Genomic DNA, 15,387 nt, shown 5'->3' with positions numbered 1-15,387 from the left:
TTGGTCGAAGATGACAGAAAGAAGGGAAACACCTCAACTTGGATCGATGATTTAACATTCAGAAGGGTTGGGGCATGTGAGATTGATGAATCAAAAAATGGGAGGGATAATGGAAGGGACTTGCAGGTGTGCGTATGTGTGTGTGTGTTTTTTTTAGAGAGAGAGAAAGAGACTCATTTTTTTTTAATTTCAAATTAACAAAATATTAAAAATAAATAAATAAATAAAAACAAAGAGAATTTTCGTCTTTTCATACATACTTAACAGAATCTATTAACAAAGTTAGTCATAAGGATAATTTGTGTGCAATGTTTGCTCCGTAGGTACCATTTAAGGGATATATATATATATATATATATATATATATATATATATATATATATATATATATATCTATATATATATATATATATATATATATATATATATATATATATATATATATATATATATATATATATATATATAGGTTCAGGTTCATTTGAGACCATTCTAATTTTGTGAGACCGTGAGACCAAATCTAAAAATAATTTTAAAATGCAAAATAAATGGAAAAATCCAAAAATTCTTTTTTTAAATGTTATTTTCGGAACTTGAATTAACTAAAAAAAATATTAAAAAAATATAAAAAAAAAAAAGAAAAAATAAATAAAAAAAAATCCGTTTTTTTTTGAAAAATACGTGAAATATTCTAAATAGAATATTTCACTGACATATTCTAAAAAATAATTTTAAAATGCAAAATAAATGGAAAAATCTAAAAATTCTTTTTTTAAATATTATTTTTGGAACTTGAATTAACTAAAAAAAATAAAAAAAAAAATTTTAAAAAATAAAAAAAAAATTCTATTTTTTTTGAAAAATACGTGAAATATTCTAAATAGAATATTACACTGTACATATTCTAAAAATAATTTTAAAATGCAAAATAAATGGAAAAATCAAAAAATTCTTTTTTTAAATATTATTTTCGGAACATGAATTAACTAAAAAAAATAAAAAATAATAAAAAAAAATAAACAAATGCGTCTCACGGTCTCACAAAATATAAGTGGTCTCAAATGAACCTAACCCTATATATATATATATATATATATATATATATATATATATATATATATATATATATATATATATATATATGTGTGTGTGTGTGTGTGTGTGTGTGTGGAAAAATTAAATAGAGAACCATTATTAATCAAAAAACCAATGAACCAATCCAAAGCGTCGGAATTTAAAATCAACGGCAAAAAGAAGGTTGTAAACTTTTATAATGGACGCACATGTACCGGATTATAATAAAACTCACTTCCTTTTTTTCATTTAAAATTTTTTTTAGGCCAAGTTATTTATCGAAAAAAAAACCGAATATACCGTTGTTCACGATTTTTCGTCCTCTTTCCATAGAAATCCATGATGATTTATAAAAAACGAACTTTTTTTTCGAAAAAAATCCACTTAATTTTCTTAGTTTTTTCAATATTTAAGTTTATTTTTATAAAAAAAATCAATTATACCAAAAATATTAATTTTTTGTACTTTATTAATAAACATCAACACTGATTAAAGAAAAACAAAACCTCGAACAATGTAGATTCACATTGTGAATCTGAATTACTATTATGCACACTGTGAATTTGAGAAGGTTCAAAAAAAAATCGATTAGTATAGATTCACACTGTGAATCTAAACTATATATATTTCAAAATTTAACATTCACAATGTGAAAAAGCTCCGATCAGTTCAGATTCACACTGTGAATCTGACTTATTATTATGCACACTGTGAATCTGACTTATTATTATGCACACTGTGAATCTGAGGAGGTTCACAATGTGAATCTGAACAAGTTTACAATATGAATCTGAACAGGTTCACAATATGAATATGAACTGAAATATCGTTTTTTTTAACATAAATATGAATCTATGTTTAAAAAGTACAAAAAATATAAATTTTGATATATTTATTAATTATTTTCTATAAAAAAAATAGACCTTAATTTTTTCATCAAAAAAAATGAAGTGGTTTTTTTTTTTCGAAAAAAAAGTTCGTTTTTTTATATATCATCATTGATCTCTATGGAAAGATGACGAAAAATCGTGAACAACGGTATATTCGGTTTTTTTTTCGATAAAAGACATGACCTAAAAAAAATTTTAAACGAAAAAAGTGGTGAGTTTTTCTGTAAATGGTGGATTTTTTGGTATAATCTGTTGTATGTGCGTCTAATGTAAAAGTATACATGTATTTCCTTGGCCGTTGATGACGCTCATGATTGTTTCCTTGGTTCCTTGGTTAATTATAGTTTTTTATTGAACCTCAATATATATCATGTTCTGTTACTTGGCCGTTTAAAAAATAACATCCAAGTGATTAAATTTAAAGATAATTGATATATCCACAATAAAATTCAACGATATACCTCAAATCCAAAATATTTTACCAAACTCAATATTATCAATAAATTGAGAGGTCAAGTTGTAATCGGCTCTAGTCATTGTCGACGGCCAAATTAAAAATTTAATCTTTTGAGATAATCAAATAAAAGATATTAATTAAATACAATGTAAACGTAATTTCATGTATGATCGCATAATTAAACTGAAGGGTCCCTTTTTTAATGATTTTGGCAAGTAACGTGTCATGCTTGAATCCTTGTTAGGTTTTCTTTCTATTTGTTTTTATCCCATGCATGAATCATAAAATTATTATAAACCAAATCAAACTTTGAATAACAACTACATTAATTTTTAGTAATTTTAAAATTTTATTATTAATAACAACAGTCGTTTTTCTAGGTCGACATGTTGCTAGGAAATAGGAATTAAAAAAAAATATGGTAGGAGGGATCATTTTCTGTCTTTTACCATGAACTTTTACAAAATCTAAAACAAAAGAGTAAATTACACGAATGGTCCATATGGTTTTGGGTAATTTGCGCGCTTGGTCCCTAACTTATTTTTTTAACTCGGAAGGTCCTTATTGTTTGCTTTTGTTACATACTTGGTCCCTACTATTTGTTTTTGTTACATGTTTGGTCCCTACCTTACCTAAAAAGATTATTATTTAAATATAGAAAAATGATGGGGTAGATAAGGTAAGGTGAGAGGGGTGGAATTGTATGTATGTTTATTTAAATAAATCAAAAAAACAAGAGCAAAATAGTCTTTTTAAGTAAGACAGGGACCAAGCGTGTAACAAAAACAAACAGTAAGAACCTTCCGAGTTAAAAAAATAAGTTAGGGACCAAACGCGCAAATTATCCTAAACCATAGGGACTATTCGTGTAATTTACTCAAAACAAAAAGTATTTTATCATGAAACAACTCTCCAGATCATGGCTCTTTCGGAAAAAAAAAAAAAAAAAAAAAAAAAAAAAAAAAAAAAAAAAAAACCACCTCTGCAGATCATGGATATATTGAAATCGGGTTTATGATTTTGTTTTATATTTTCCCAACGCTGTACAAAAACAAAAATACCAAACAACTTTATTGTATATATAATTCGTAGCGACAATAATCACAAAACCACTAAACACCAAACACATTCAAGACAAAAAGAAGATGATGAATTAGATCTATTTTAGGCACATTCTGTTACTCCTTTCTATATGTGAAGCCCATTTGATGCAAGTTACACGTAAACCCTTTGCTTTATCTTTTGGATTTTCCACTGCTTTGTGCCAAAGAAAAAACAGAAGGTTTATCGATCCTGTTTTCTTTAAAGAATGCAGATCTTTTCCACTGCATTGTGTAAACAAAGCATAACTTTCTCGGAAAATAACAGTAATAGTCAAAAAATGATGGGTATTTTCAAAATTTAGATATGAAAATGGACATTTCCGGTTATAGACATGTATTTTCAAAAAGATTATGATAATATAAATTTTTCTTGACAATGTTTGGAATGAATGTGAAGTGGAAAAAAATTGGTCTTTTAATTAGAGATTATTACATAAAAGAATCATTGGAAGAGTTTTTTTTTTAACTGAAGATCCGTTCCACGGAGCTACCTCTGCGGAATGAATCTTGAGTTTTTTTTTTAAATACACTAATTTATTTACGATTTTGCCATTCCGCGGAGCTACAATAGATTCCACGGAGCTACCTTCACGGAATGCATGTCTGTACCTGGAAATGTCCATTTTCATGTCTAAATTTTGAAAATATCCCTCATTTTTTTACTATTTGTAGCACATGGTTCCTGGTACGTAAAAATTTATCTAACTATTTTGCATTTTTGGCTCCTATTTTTTGGACGTTACAAGTTGGTATCAGAGCCCTGGTTTGAGGGATTCGGACACATCTTCAGGGGTGTCTGAACTCAAATTGAGGGATTAAAAGATTTTAAAGAAGAAAATGTTTCCTAAAAGCTAAGTAAAGAGTTTTAAAAAGGAACAAAGTGTGTGATGAGCGCGACCGGCCGAGCTCAAGTAAGTATTCCCCAAAGTACCCATATCAGCTTATGTTATGTTTATCAGTTTCAGTAGAACAGCATGCTAGAATAGGACATTTCCACCGCATTGTGCCAAAGAAAAAACAAAAGGTTTATCGATCCTGTTTTCTTTAAATAATGCAGATCTTTTCCACTGCATTGTGTAAACAAAGCATAACTTTCTCGGAAAATACTAGTAATAGTAAAAAAATAGTGGGTATTTTCAAAATTTAGACATGAAAATGGACATTTCCGGTTATACGAAGGTAGCTCCGCGGAGCTCTGCGGAATCTACTGTAGCTCTACGGAATATCAAAATTATAAACAAATTAGTGTATTTAAAAAAAAATTAAAAATTAAAAATTAAAAAAAAAAAACACTCAAGATCCATTCCGCGGAGCTAAAGTGGATTCCGCGGAGGTAGCTCCAAGGAATTGATCTTCAGTTTTTTTTTTTTTCAAATAAATTATTCGGGGTTTAAATTCATTCCCCCAACTAATTATTTTCAATAAAAGATTAATGATAATATAAATTTTTCTTGACAATGTTTGGAATGAATGTGAAGTGGAAAAAAAATTGGTCTTTTAATTAGAGATTATTACATAAAAGAATCATTGGAATAGTTTTTTTTTTTTTTTTAACTAAAGATCCATTCCACGGAGCTACCTCTGCGAAGCTCTGCGGAATGAATCTTGAAGTTTTTTTTTTAAATACACTAATTTATTTACGATTTTGCCATTCCGCGGAGCTACCTCCGCGGAATGCATGTCTGTACCCGAAAATGTCCATTTTCATGTCTAAATTTTGAAAATATCCCTCATTTTTTTACTATTTGTAGCACATGGTTCCTGGTACGTAAAAATTTATCTAACTATTTTGCATTTTTGGCTCCTATTTTTGGGATGTTACAAGTTGGTATCAGAGCCCTGGTTTGAGGGATTCGGACACACCTTCAGGGGTGTCTGAACTCAAATCGAGGGATTAAAAGATTTTAAAGAAGAAAATGTTTCCTAAAAGCTAAGTAAAGAGTTTTAAGAAGGAACAAAGTGTGTGATGAGTGCGACCGGCCGAGCTCAAGTAAGTATTCCCCAAAGTACCCATACCAGCTTATGTTATGTTTATCAGTTTCAGTAGAACAGCATGCTAGAATAGGACTAAGGATCTAGGAGTAATGCCTTATGTGCCTACTTTATGTGCTTTAGTGTATGAAAATTGCATTCTAGAATCGGGTAGACAGCAGTAGGATAGCCTGTTAGGGTTATGCCTGATAGTATGAGTTTAGCATTGTATGCTAGTGCAGCTTTTCTCTATGAGGACGGTTTGCTTGAGATTGTTTCCTTTTGTCTGAATGTTGCTTGCTTTGTGCTTCGTGGGACTCTGAGTGATGGGAGTTAGACATTAGATGAATACGTCACGTCACATGTGATCAGGGTTGAATAATCTTAGAGTGTTGGATTTGGCCTTACTGCGCGGCTTTTGTCTGAGTCTAACCGTGTAAAGCCGAGTCTGTTACTCGAAGGATTATCTGAGCCTCACCACATGTGATGGTATTCAGGTAATGACTAATTGGCATTACAAGGAGGCCTTCAGCAACTGAGGACCAGGTAGGGTGGAGTTAGAGATTTTCCTGGGGCAAGCCTAGGATGACTATAGCCGTGATCAGCGGTAGTGAAAGGGACCTGGTGGAGTCAAGACAGTCCTTGGAGAAGGTACGGATAGATGTGGAAGGCAGTATGGGCCCGTACTACTGAAAGCAGATGATCTGTACCCGAACAGAGGAAGGCCAAGATAAGACCAGGGAACTTGTAGTAGGTGTGATCCCTCCAGAGGTATCAGTACCGCTAACAATTATTATTTATGTATTTCATAATGGTGGTACTACGCTCGAGGCCAACAGTTGGCAGTTTAGGAGAGGGATCAAGTTCGGGATCAGGTTCCGAGCCAGTAGATGAGGGGCTACGCGAGTTCATCGCATCAGAGATCACCAGAGGCATCCTTGAGTCGACCCCCATTATCTTCGGGTCGATCAAGGAAGGGATATTGGAGTTGATGGAGGATCGCCTCAGGGCATTCAGGAGCGACATGGCACACTGTCCTTCAAGGACTTTCGGTGTGGTGGTGCGCCGGATTTTCATGGGGCGAAGGACCCCATAACTGCCAGACGGTGGATTGCATACATTGAGTCTGCACAGATGATTAACTTCTGCCCTGAGGGGTCGAAGATGAGGTTTGCAGCAGGGTGTTTACGAGATCGAGCTAGGGATTGGTGGGAGTCTGTGGGTGACTCATTGGGAGCCTCGGTTGTCGAAGCTATGACTTGGTCGGACTTCGCGACCAGGTTCAGGGCAGAGTTCGCGCCGGCTGTCGAGCTTCAACAGCTGGCCAGAGAGTTCTTGGATATGAGACAGACGACGGAGACTGTGGCGGAGATCACCGCCAAGTTCTGGGAGAGGGAGTTTCTGGTGCCCCAGTACGCGGGTGATGAGGATATGAGAAGGACCCGTTATCATGACATGCTACGAGCTGATATTCGGGAGCATGTCAGTTTTTCAGCTTGCCCTACCCTGGACTCTATGATTGCCAGGGCAAGGGAGAGGGAGATAGATCTGGAGCACATCCGGAAGAGGAAGACAAAGGAGGGTCAGGCAGGAGGGGCTTTGGGGAAGAAGCCCAAGGGACCAGATGGTAGGCCGAAAGGCCAGTCAGGACCGAGCCGCTGCAAGAAATGCGGCAGGCCTCATGAGGGGGCATGTAGACTGGGATCGTCGGGCTGCTATAAGTGCGGCAAGACGGGGCATTTCAGCAGGGATTGTACCGCCCCTGCACATGTGATTCAGACATCGGAGTTGTTGTGTTTCCACTGCAACCAGAGGGGCCACAAGAAGGCCAATTGCCCCCAGTTGACAGCATCAGCGCCGTCTAAGGCGCCAGCTCCAGCTACCCTGCGGATTACAGATGGCCGGCAGGTCAAGGCAGAGGCTCCAGTGGTGAGGAGTCGGGCATTTCAGCTGACTACCGAGGAGGCTCGCGCCACCCGATGTGGTGACAGGTATGATTCTTTCCCTCTATCTTATTTTTATGATGTTATGATATTGATCCGTGCTCTGTGTATATGCATTAGGATCGCTCCATGTGAACGGTATTCCTGTTCAGGTGTTGTTTGACTCGGGTGCCACCCGATCATTTGTTTCCCTTGCGCTTAGCAAGAGGTTTACTGAGGTTATTTGAGGAGCGCTACTTGGTGGATTTGGTTCTCATCCCTTTGTAGGGGAACAAGGTGATTATAGACATGGATTGGTTGAGCCCTAATGGGGCGGTGATAGATTGCGCACAGCAGTTAGTGCGGATCAAGACCCCAAGTGGGGGAGAGTTGGTGATCCACGGAGAGAGGCCACAGCGTGGACCCACAGTATGTTCAGCAGTGAGAGCTAGGCGCTACCTTCAACAGGGTTGCGCGGGATATGTCGCGTACGTTATGGATACCCGGGATGCGGGTAAGGCGACGGTGAGCGAGGTTCCAGTGGTGTGAGACTACGCTGATGTGTTCCCGGAGGAGCTTCCTGGAATACCTCCGGAGCGTCAGGTAGAGTTCAGGGTTGACCTAGTTCCTGGTGCGGCTCCGATAGCCAAGGCACCCTATCGGTTGGCTCCTCCCGAGATGCAGGAGTTGTCTACGCAGCTACAGGAGCTGCTAGACAAGGGATTTATTCGACCAAGCAGTTCACCCTGGGGAGCCCCGATCCTGTTTGTGAGGAAGAAGGATGGGTCGCATCGGATGTGTATAGATTACCGGGAGGTGAATAAGGTAACGGTGAAGAACCGTTACCCACTCCCGAGGATTGACGACCTCTTTGACCAGTTACAGGGAGCATCTTGGTTCTCCAAGATCGATCTTCGTTCAGGTTATCATCAGATGAGGGTTAGAGAGGAGGATATGCAGAAGACCGCGTTTCGGACGCGTTATGGTCATTATGAGTTCGTGGTGATGCCGTTTGGGCTCACCAATGCTCCCGCCGCGTTCATGGACCTCATGAACCGCGTGTGTAGACCAATGCTGGATCGGTCTGTGATAGTTTTCATTGATGACATTTTGGTTTATTCCAAGACGCAGGAGGAGCACGAGGAGCATCTGAGAGAGGTTTTGGAGATCTTGAGGAGGGAGAGCTTGTACGCCAAGTTCTCCAAATGTGAGTTTTGGTTGCGCGAGGTGCAGTTTCTTGGGCACCTCGTCAATTAGAACGGGATTTTAGTAGAGCCGGCCAAGGTGGAGGCTGTGATGAGATGGGAGGTTCTGAAGTCTCCATCCGAGATTCGGAGTTTCCTAGGATTAGCAGGCTACTATCGGAGATTTATTCAGGATTTCTCCAAGATAGTCGTACCCCTGACACGGTTGACTAGGAAAGCCGTGGTCTTTCGATGGGGGCCTGAGCAGCAGGCAGCGTTTGAGATTCTGAGGCAGAGATTGTGCGAGGCACCAATCTTAGCCCTGCCCGAGGCCGTAGAGGATTTTGTGGTATACTGTGATGCGTCTATCTCGGGCTTAGGCGCATTTTTGATACAGAGGGTACATGTCATTACTTATGCCTCGAGGCAGCTGAAGCCTCACGAGGCAAACTACCCGATACATGATTTAAAGTTGGGGGCGGTGGTCTTCACCCTCAAAATTTGGCGGCATTACCTCTACGGGGTTCGATGTACCATTTACACAGACCACAAGAGTTTGAGGTACTTCATGGATCAGCCGAATCTAAACATGAGGCAGCATCGGTGGTTGGACGTGGTGAAGGATTATGATTGCGAGATACTTTTATCACCCGAGGAAGGCCAACGTGGTGGCCGATGCGCTTAGCCATAAGGCGGCACCGATCAGGGATGTGTGTATGAGGATGACGGTGGTGACTCTACTATTAGAGCAGATTCGGGAAGCTCAGCAGGAGGCTATGAAGGAGGAACATCGGAAGAGTGAGCGAATAGTGGGTCAAGTCACCTCCTTCGATTATGATAGCCGAGGGTTATTGACACTACACCGTAGGGTGTGGGTGCCGTATCATGGAGGAGTGCGCCAGATCTTGATGGAGGAGGCGCACAAATCCCGATTCTCTATTCATCCAGGGGCGACGAAGATGTATCGGGATCTTCGTCTAGACTATTGGTGGCCCTGCATGAAGCGGGATGTGGTGTGGTACGTCAAGCGGTGTTTGACCTGCAAGAAGGTCAAGGCCAAGCATCAGAGACCGCATGACAAGATACAGGCGTTGGAGATCCCGTTGTGGAAATGGGAAGATATTACGATGGATTTTATCACAAAGCTTCCCAGGACTGCGCGAGGAGTAGATTCGATTTGGGTCATCGTGGATCGATTAACCAAGAGCGCCCATTTTATTCCGATCCAGGAGAGTATCTCGGCCGAAAAGTTGGTCGATATATATATCAGGGAGATAGTGGCGCGACACGGGGTGCCAGTATCAGTGATATCAGACCGAGATGTGCAGTTCACTTCCAGGTTTTGGAAGAAGTTTCATGATGAGTTGGGCACTCGTCTGCATTTTAGCACCGCCTTTCACCCGCAGACGGATGGTCAGAGCAAGCGGACCATCCAGACGTTGGAGGATATGTTACGGGCATGCGTGCTAGACTTTGGTGGTAGTTGGGATACCTATCTTCCCTTGGCTGAGTTCTCGTACAACAACAGCTACCACGCGAGTATTGACCGTCCCCCATTTGAGATGTTGTACGGACGGAGGTGCAGGACCCCGATATGTTGGGGTGAAGTTGGCCAGAGGGTCATGGGGAGCACCGAGGTGGTGCTCAAGACGACCGAGAGGATCCAGCAGGTTCGAAGCAGGCTTCAGACTGCGCAGAGTCGGCAGAAAAGTTACGCCGACAAGAGTCGATCAGATCTGGAGTTCCAGGTCGGGGATATGGTTCTCCTGAAAGTGTCACCTTGGAAAGGCGTCATTCGATTCAGGAAGCGGGGCAAGTTGGGCCCGAGATTCATTGGTCTGTTCAGGGTTGTAGCCCGGGTGGGAAAGGTGGCATATAGGCTGGATCTGCCAGCCGAGCTTAGTCGGATCCACAACACCTTCCATGTCTCTCAGCTACGGAAGTGCCTAGTGGATGATTCAGCGGTGGTGCCGCTAGAGGATATACAGGTTGATGACAGCCTGAATTACATTAAGCGCCCAGTCGCAATCCTCGACTGGAAGTCGAAGGATCTGAGGAACAAGAGGGTGGAATTAGTAAAGGTGCAATGGCAGCACCGAAAGGGTTCAGAATGGACTAGGGAGCCGGTGGAAGAGATGATGGAGCATTACCCCGAGCTGTTTCAGGATCGAATAGCAGACTTCGAGGACGAAGTCTAAAATAAGTGGGGAAGATTTGTAGCACCTGGTTCCTGGTACATAAAAATTTATCTAACTATTTTGCATTTTTGGCCTTGGACTCGGCGAGTTGTAGGCCCGACTCGCCGAGTAGAGACGGGTTTGGGGGCACGTTTAAGTTGGCGACTCGGCGAGTCCACATTTTGGACTCGGCGAGTCCCCGCTGTCTGATGAAACCCTAAATTTCAAGGGTTTGCACCCTATTTAAACCAACCTTATGCGCCCCAACCTCGCCCCTTTCACCCTCAGAGCTCCAAACATCGTCCAAACCCTTATTCCTTGTGAGATTGAAGTGTTTTGGTGTGTTTCTTGAATTTTTTGAAAGAAAAGAAGAATAGATCAAGAAGAAAAGAAGGAGGCCAGGCATTTTGGTGTTATCTCAGTGATTTCCTTGAGGTATGACTCAGTTTCCCTCTATTTCCATGCTTATAGTCCCTTATAGCTCCATTAAAGTCCTTCTTGAGCCATTTCCAAGCTTGATTATGAATTAGGGTTTGTAATAAGTTGATTAACCCTTAGATCTAGGCATAATTGAGCTCCAGGAGCTCAGATCCACTGCCTTTATGGAGCCATATTGCATGAAAGCCCTAGATCTACTCTTTTAGTGCATTTTGAGCCCTAAAACCTTCATTGGTGTTTATTTACACGTAAAGTTGGAAACATTACGTGTTAATCAGGCCCTAGAAACCCAGATCTATGAATGGCATGAGCTGGATTCAAGCAAAATCGAGTATATAGTATTTGCATGTGACAGACTCGGCGAGTCGTTCAGCGGACTCGGCGAGTCGAGTCACGAGTCCCCGAGGTTTCCCCCTTTTCGTGTTTGCGGAGTGGAGTAGTGAGTCATGGGGTGTGACTCAGTGAGTCGGAAGCCAGACTCACCCATGAAGGAACTCGGCGAGTCAATGCCCTGACTCGGCGAGTCCAAGGCAATCTTCTTGCCTCAAGAACAAACTCGGCGAGTTGTTCTTACAACTCGGCGAGTGTCAGCATAAAGTGTTCTTTGGATGAAGATGAACTCGACGAGTTGTTCATACAACTCGGCGAGTAGGATGAAGGACTATTGGTCTTTGGTTTAGAAGGAAAACTCGTTGAGTCAATGCCTAACTCGACGAGTAGAGACGGGATTATAGTCAGACAAAGGGATAGGGACTCGGCGAGTTGGCAGGCCAACTCGGCGAGTCGGGTCAACTGGAAGTTGACTTTGACTCTTGGTTTGGTTAGAGGTAAATGGTCATTTTACCCTGAGGTCGATTAGCAGTATTTAACTGAGTGTTTTGTGGGAATTATAGCCGGAGGATTTCCGGGACAGCAACAACAGAAGACAGTCAGTTCCCACACAGATCAGCAACTACTTTAAGGTGAGTTACCTTCCAGTAGCGGTGGGTCTACGGCCACAATGCCGGCCCACCAGTAGGAGTTGTATGTTAGATGATTGTATTTGTGATATCATCTAGGTTTACTACTACCTGAAATGTTATATGCTGGCATTATATGTATATGTGATAGTAGTAGAGTTCGGTTGTTAGGATTGAAGGGTAGGTCAGACACCCCAGATATGTCTGATAGTATGTGATGATATGTTTATATGCTGGCATGATATGTTATATGTGATAGTGGTAGTAGGAGGGGAATAGTCCCCAAGTTCGGTCGTTAGGACCGAAGGGTAGATCGGACACCCTAGATATGTTCGGACACCCTAGATATGTCTGATAATATGTTATGTTATGATATATGTGCCAGTAGCAGTAGGGATGAAATAGTCCCCGAGGATCGGTTGTCAGGACCGATGGGTAGTCAGCACCCCAGAATGGCTTGACATGGGTAGTCAGCACCCCAGAACGGCTTAATACGGGTAGGTCGGCACCCTAGAATGGCCGTACCGGGTAGGTCGGGCACCCCAGAATTGTCCGGCAGTATGTATAATATGTGATTGTATGGTATGTGGTAAGATGGGGGAACTCACTAAGTTTCGTGCTTACAGTTTTCAGTTTGGGTTTCAGGTACCACTTCTTCGAAGGGGAAGGAGCCGGCACGGTAGCGGCACATCACACACACGCTTTGTATTCCACACTATGAGATCTTCCTGGGGATTTGTACTCTGACAGTATTATGTTTTATAAATTGGTTTCCAGACACGCAACATCTTTTATGAAATGATATGATCCGTGAATGTTTTATTTCGAATGTTTTGCAAAGTTTATGTTTTAAAAATGAAATTTTTGGCTCCTATTTTTGGGACGTTATACTATTGCCGGTATTTTCCCTAACTTTCTAAAACATTGTTTTCTTCTGGTTTTTTTGCATCGAATTAACAAGTTTAACAAGATAACAACACCTCTTCAACTCCCTATAATCTTTTGTTTAACCAAATATGCACAAAACTTTTTATATATATTTTGTTATTGTAGACATGATGCACCTTTAGGCAGGTCCATGATCCCACATACATCTGCATCTCATGATTGATATCTATACAGCCAACAAGATAAAAATATATCAATTCATGCATGATGTAGAATAGTAAAAGCAACATACAAAGAGGAGAATAGTTTATTAATTTATTACATGTTCATAAATGAATAGAGTCCAACGGGTCATGCATAGTAATGTTATGACTCCAAAATTTATAGATGTTGTTTTTAAAAGAATTAGTTTTGCCATCCAAAAAGAGGTTGCGACACAAATTGTTGCTCGTTTACCTGCTACGTCTATGTAAATCTTTCTTATAAATTTGGTTGTGAAAAATTCCAGGCTGTATAAATGAATTAAAACTAGTTAGAATTAATTTTGAAATTAATTGGAATTAATTAGAACTAATGTGGATTTAATTAACCGTGCAATAATTGAATGTTAATTGTCCAAAAGTTGACCAAGAGAACATTTTGGAATCCCTTAAGGGGTGGATGGTTTCGGGAGCTCTAGAAGGGTTTTAGAATTAGTCCAGATAACAGATAAGGAAATGATTTGTATCTAGATTACATTTGATTATTTAGTTGATTTAAATATATTTTATCTTCAAGCTACCTAAACTATAAATAGAACCCTCTGGCCTTTGAGAAAATCGATTGAACCTCTCATAAAGTTGAAATTTTTGGATCTCACTAACCTCTCTCCTTTCTCCTAAATATTTTAGGGTTTTAATCTATTGGGTGTGAGCCATTAGAGGCACTCCTACTTTGGGTGTTAGTCATTCTAAGAGATTGCAAGGGATCGAGATCTTCAAGTGGATTACAGGTATATATGATTATATTTGAAAGGTTAGTAAACTTCTCCCTTTTTGATAGTTCAAATTCATAGTTTTGAAAGTATATTGTTATAATAGGAAAACTTAGATCTAGGTGCATGTACATTTAAGATTATATTTGAATTCTCCCGTTGCCTAAATCTAGTATAAAGATGCATACAAAACCCAACACATCCAATTTTCCATGTCGTGCACATCATTATCAAACTTTAGGGGTTTCAATTAAGAGTTGGCTAGGAGAAAGGTGCATGACACGGTTCCAAAAGAGACTATTTAGTATCATCGTCGAAGATGAGCTATCTCCCTAAACCTTGCAATACCTTGTCTTCCAAATTATGTTGCATTTTCTGCTTCTCCATCTGAATAAGAAGTGCAAGTTTGTGCTTAGGGGCGGAGCCAGGATATTTTATTAAGGGGGGCTTACATCGCAATGATATATTAAAATGTATTTTATTTTTGAATAATATAATAAAGTTTTTAAATTTTAAAAAGAAATTAACTGAGAAAAAACAACTATATAAAAATTACTACGATTTTTTTCGGAGGTTACCTATAATCGTATTTTGAAATAAAAATTTCAAAATATGAATCTAAAAATGTCATGATATAGATGTACATATCTAATTACATTTGTAATATTTTAGCAATAAAACAATAATAGATGAAAAATATACAATAATAATAATAATAATAATAATAATAATAATAATAATAATATATGTGAAATTTGTATTTATAATTTTATATTATGCTAATGTAAATGTATATGTTATATGTTGATGAGTAATAGAAGGGACCTGTTATGGAAATGTATATGTTAGATGTTGTTGAGTTATACAAGAAACACAAATAAAAATTTTAATCGACTAAATACGGTAAGGAGACAATATAAAAGGACTAATTGTGTAAATTTAACCTTTTCATATACAAAATAAAAATTATCATTTAGTAATTTAAGATATTTACACTAGATGATATGGTATTATAGTCAAATATAGTAGGCTTATTAAACATATGGATATTAGGAGGGGCGAGCACTGGACAGCCCCAATACTCCATCTGCCACTATTTGTGCTTGCCAGGTTAGGGTATGATCTTTCCCTTTAAGGAACTCGAGATAGATCTACTTTTGTTCTTAGAAAATGCCATCCCCATGGCTTGAAGTTTCTTAATGGGGTCATCGGTAAATGCCTAGGGCATAAAACAAGAAATCTTAGACCAGTTAAATTTGTTTGAACTCGGGATTTTGTACACTGTGGTCAAGAATAAACATTTGGATTCTGCTCTAACTCATGTTTGATCAGTTTGATCCTACATATCTAT

This window comes from Lactuca serriola, chromosome 6, assembly GCF_051521515.1.
Source record: "Lactuca serriola cultivar US96UC23 chromosome 6, Lser_US96UC23_V15, whole genome shotgun sequence".
NCBI lineage: Eukaryota > Viridiplantae > Streptophyta > Magnoliopsida > Asterales > Asteraceae > Lactuca > Lactuca serriola.
The sequence above is the reverse complement of the archived record's forward strand: the minus strand, read 5'-3'. Positions refer to the sequence as shown.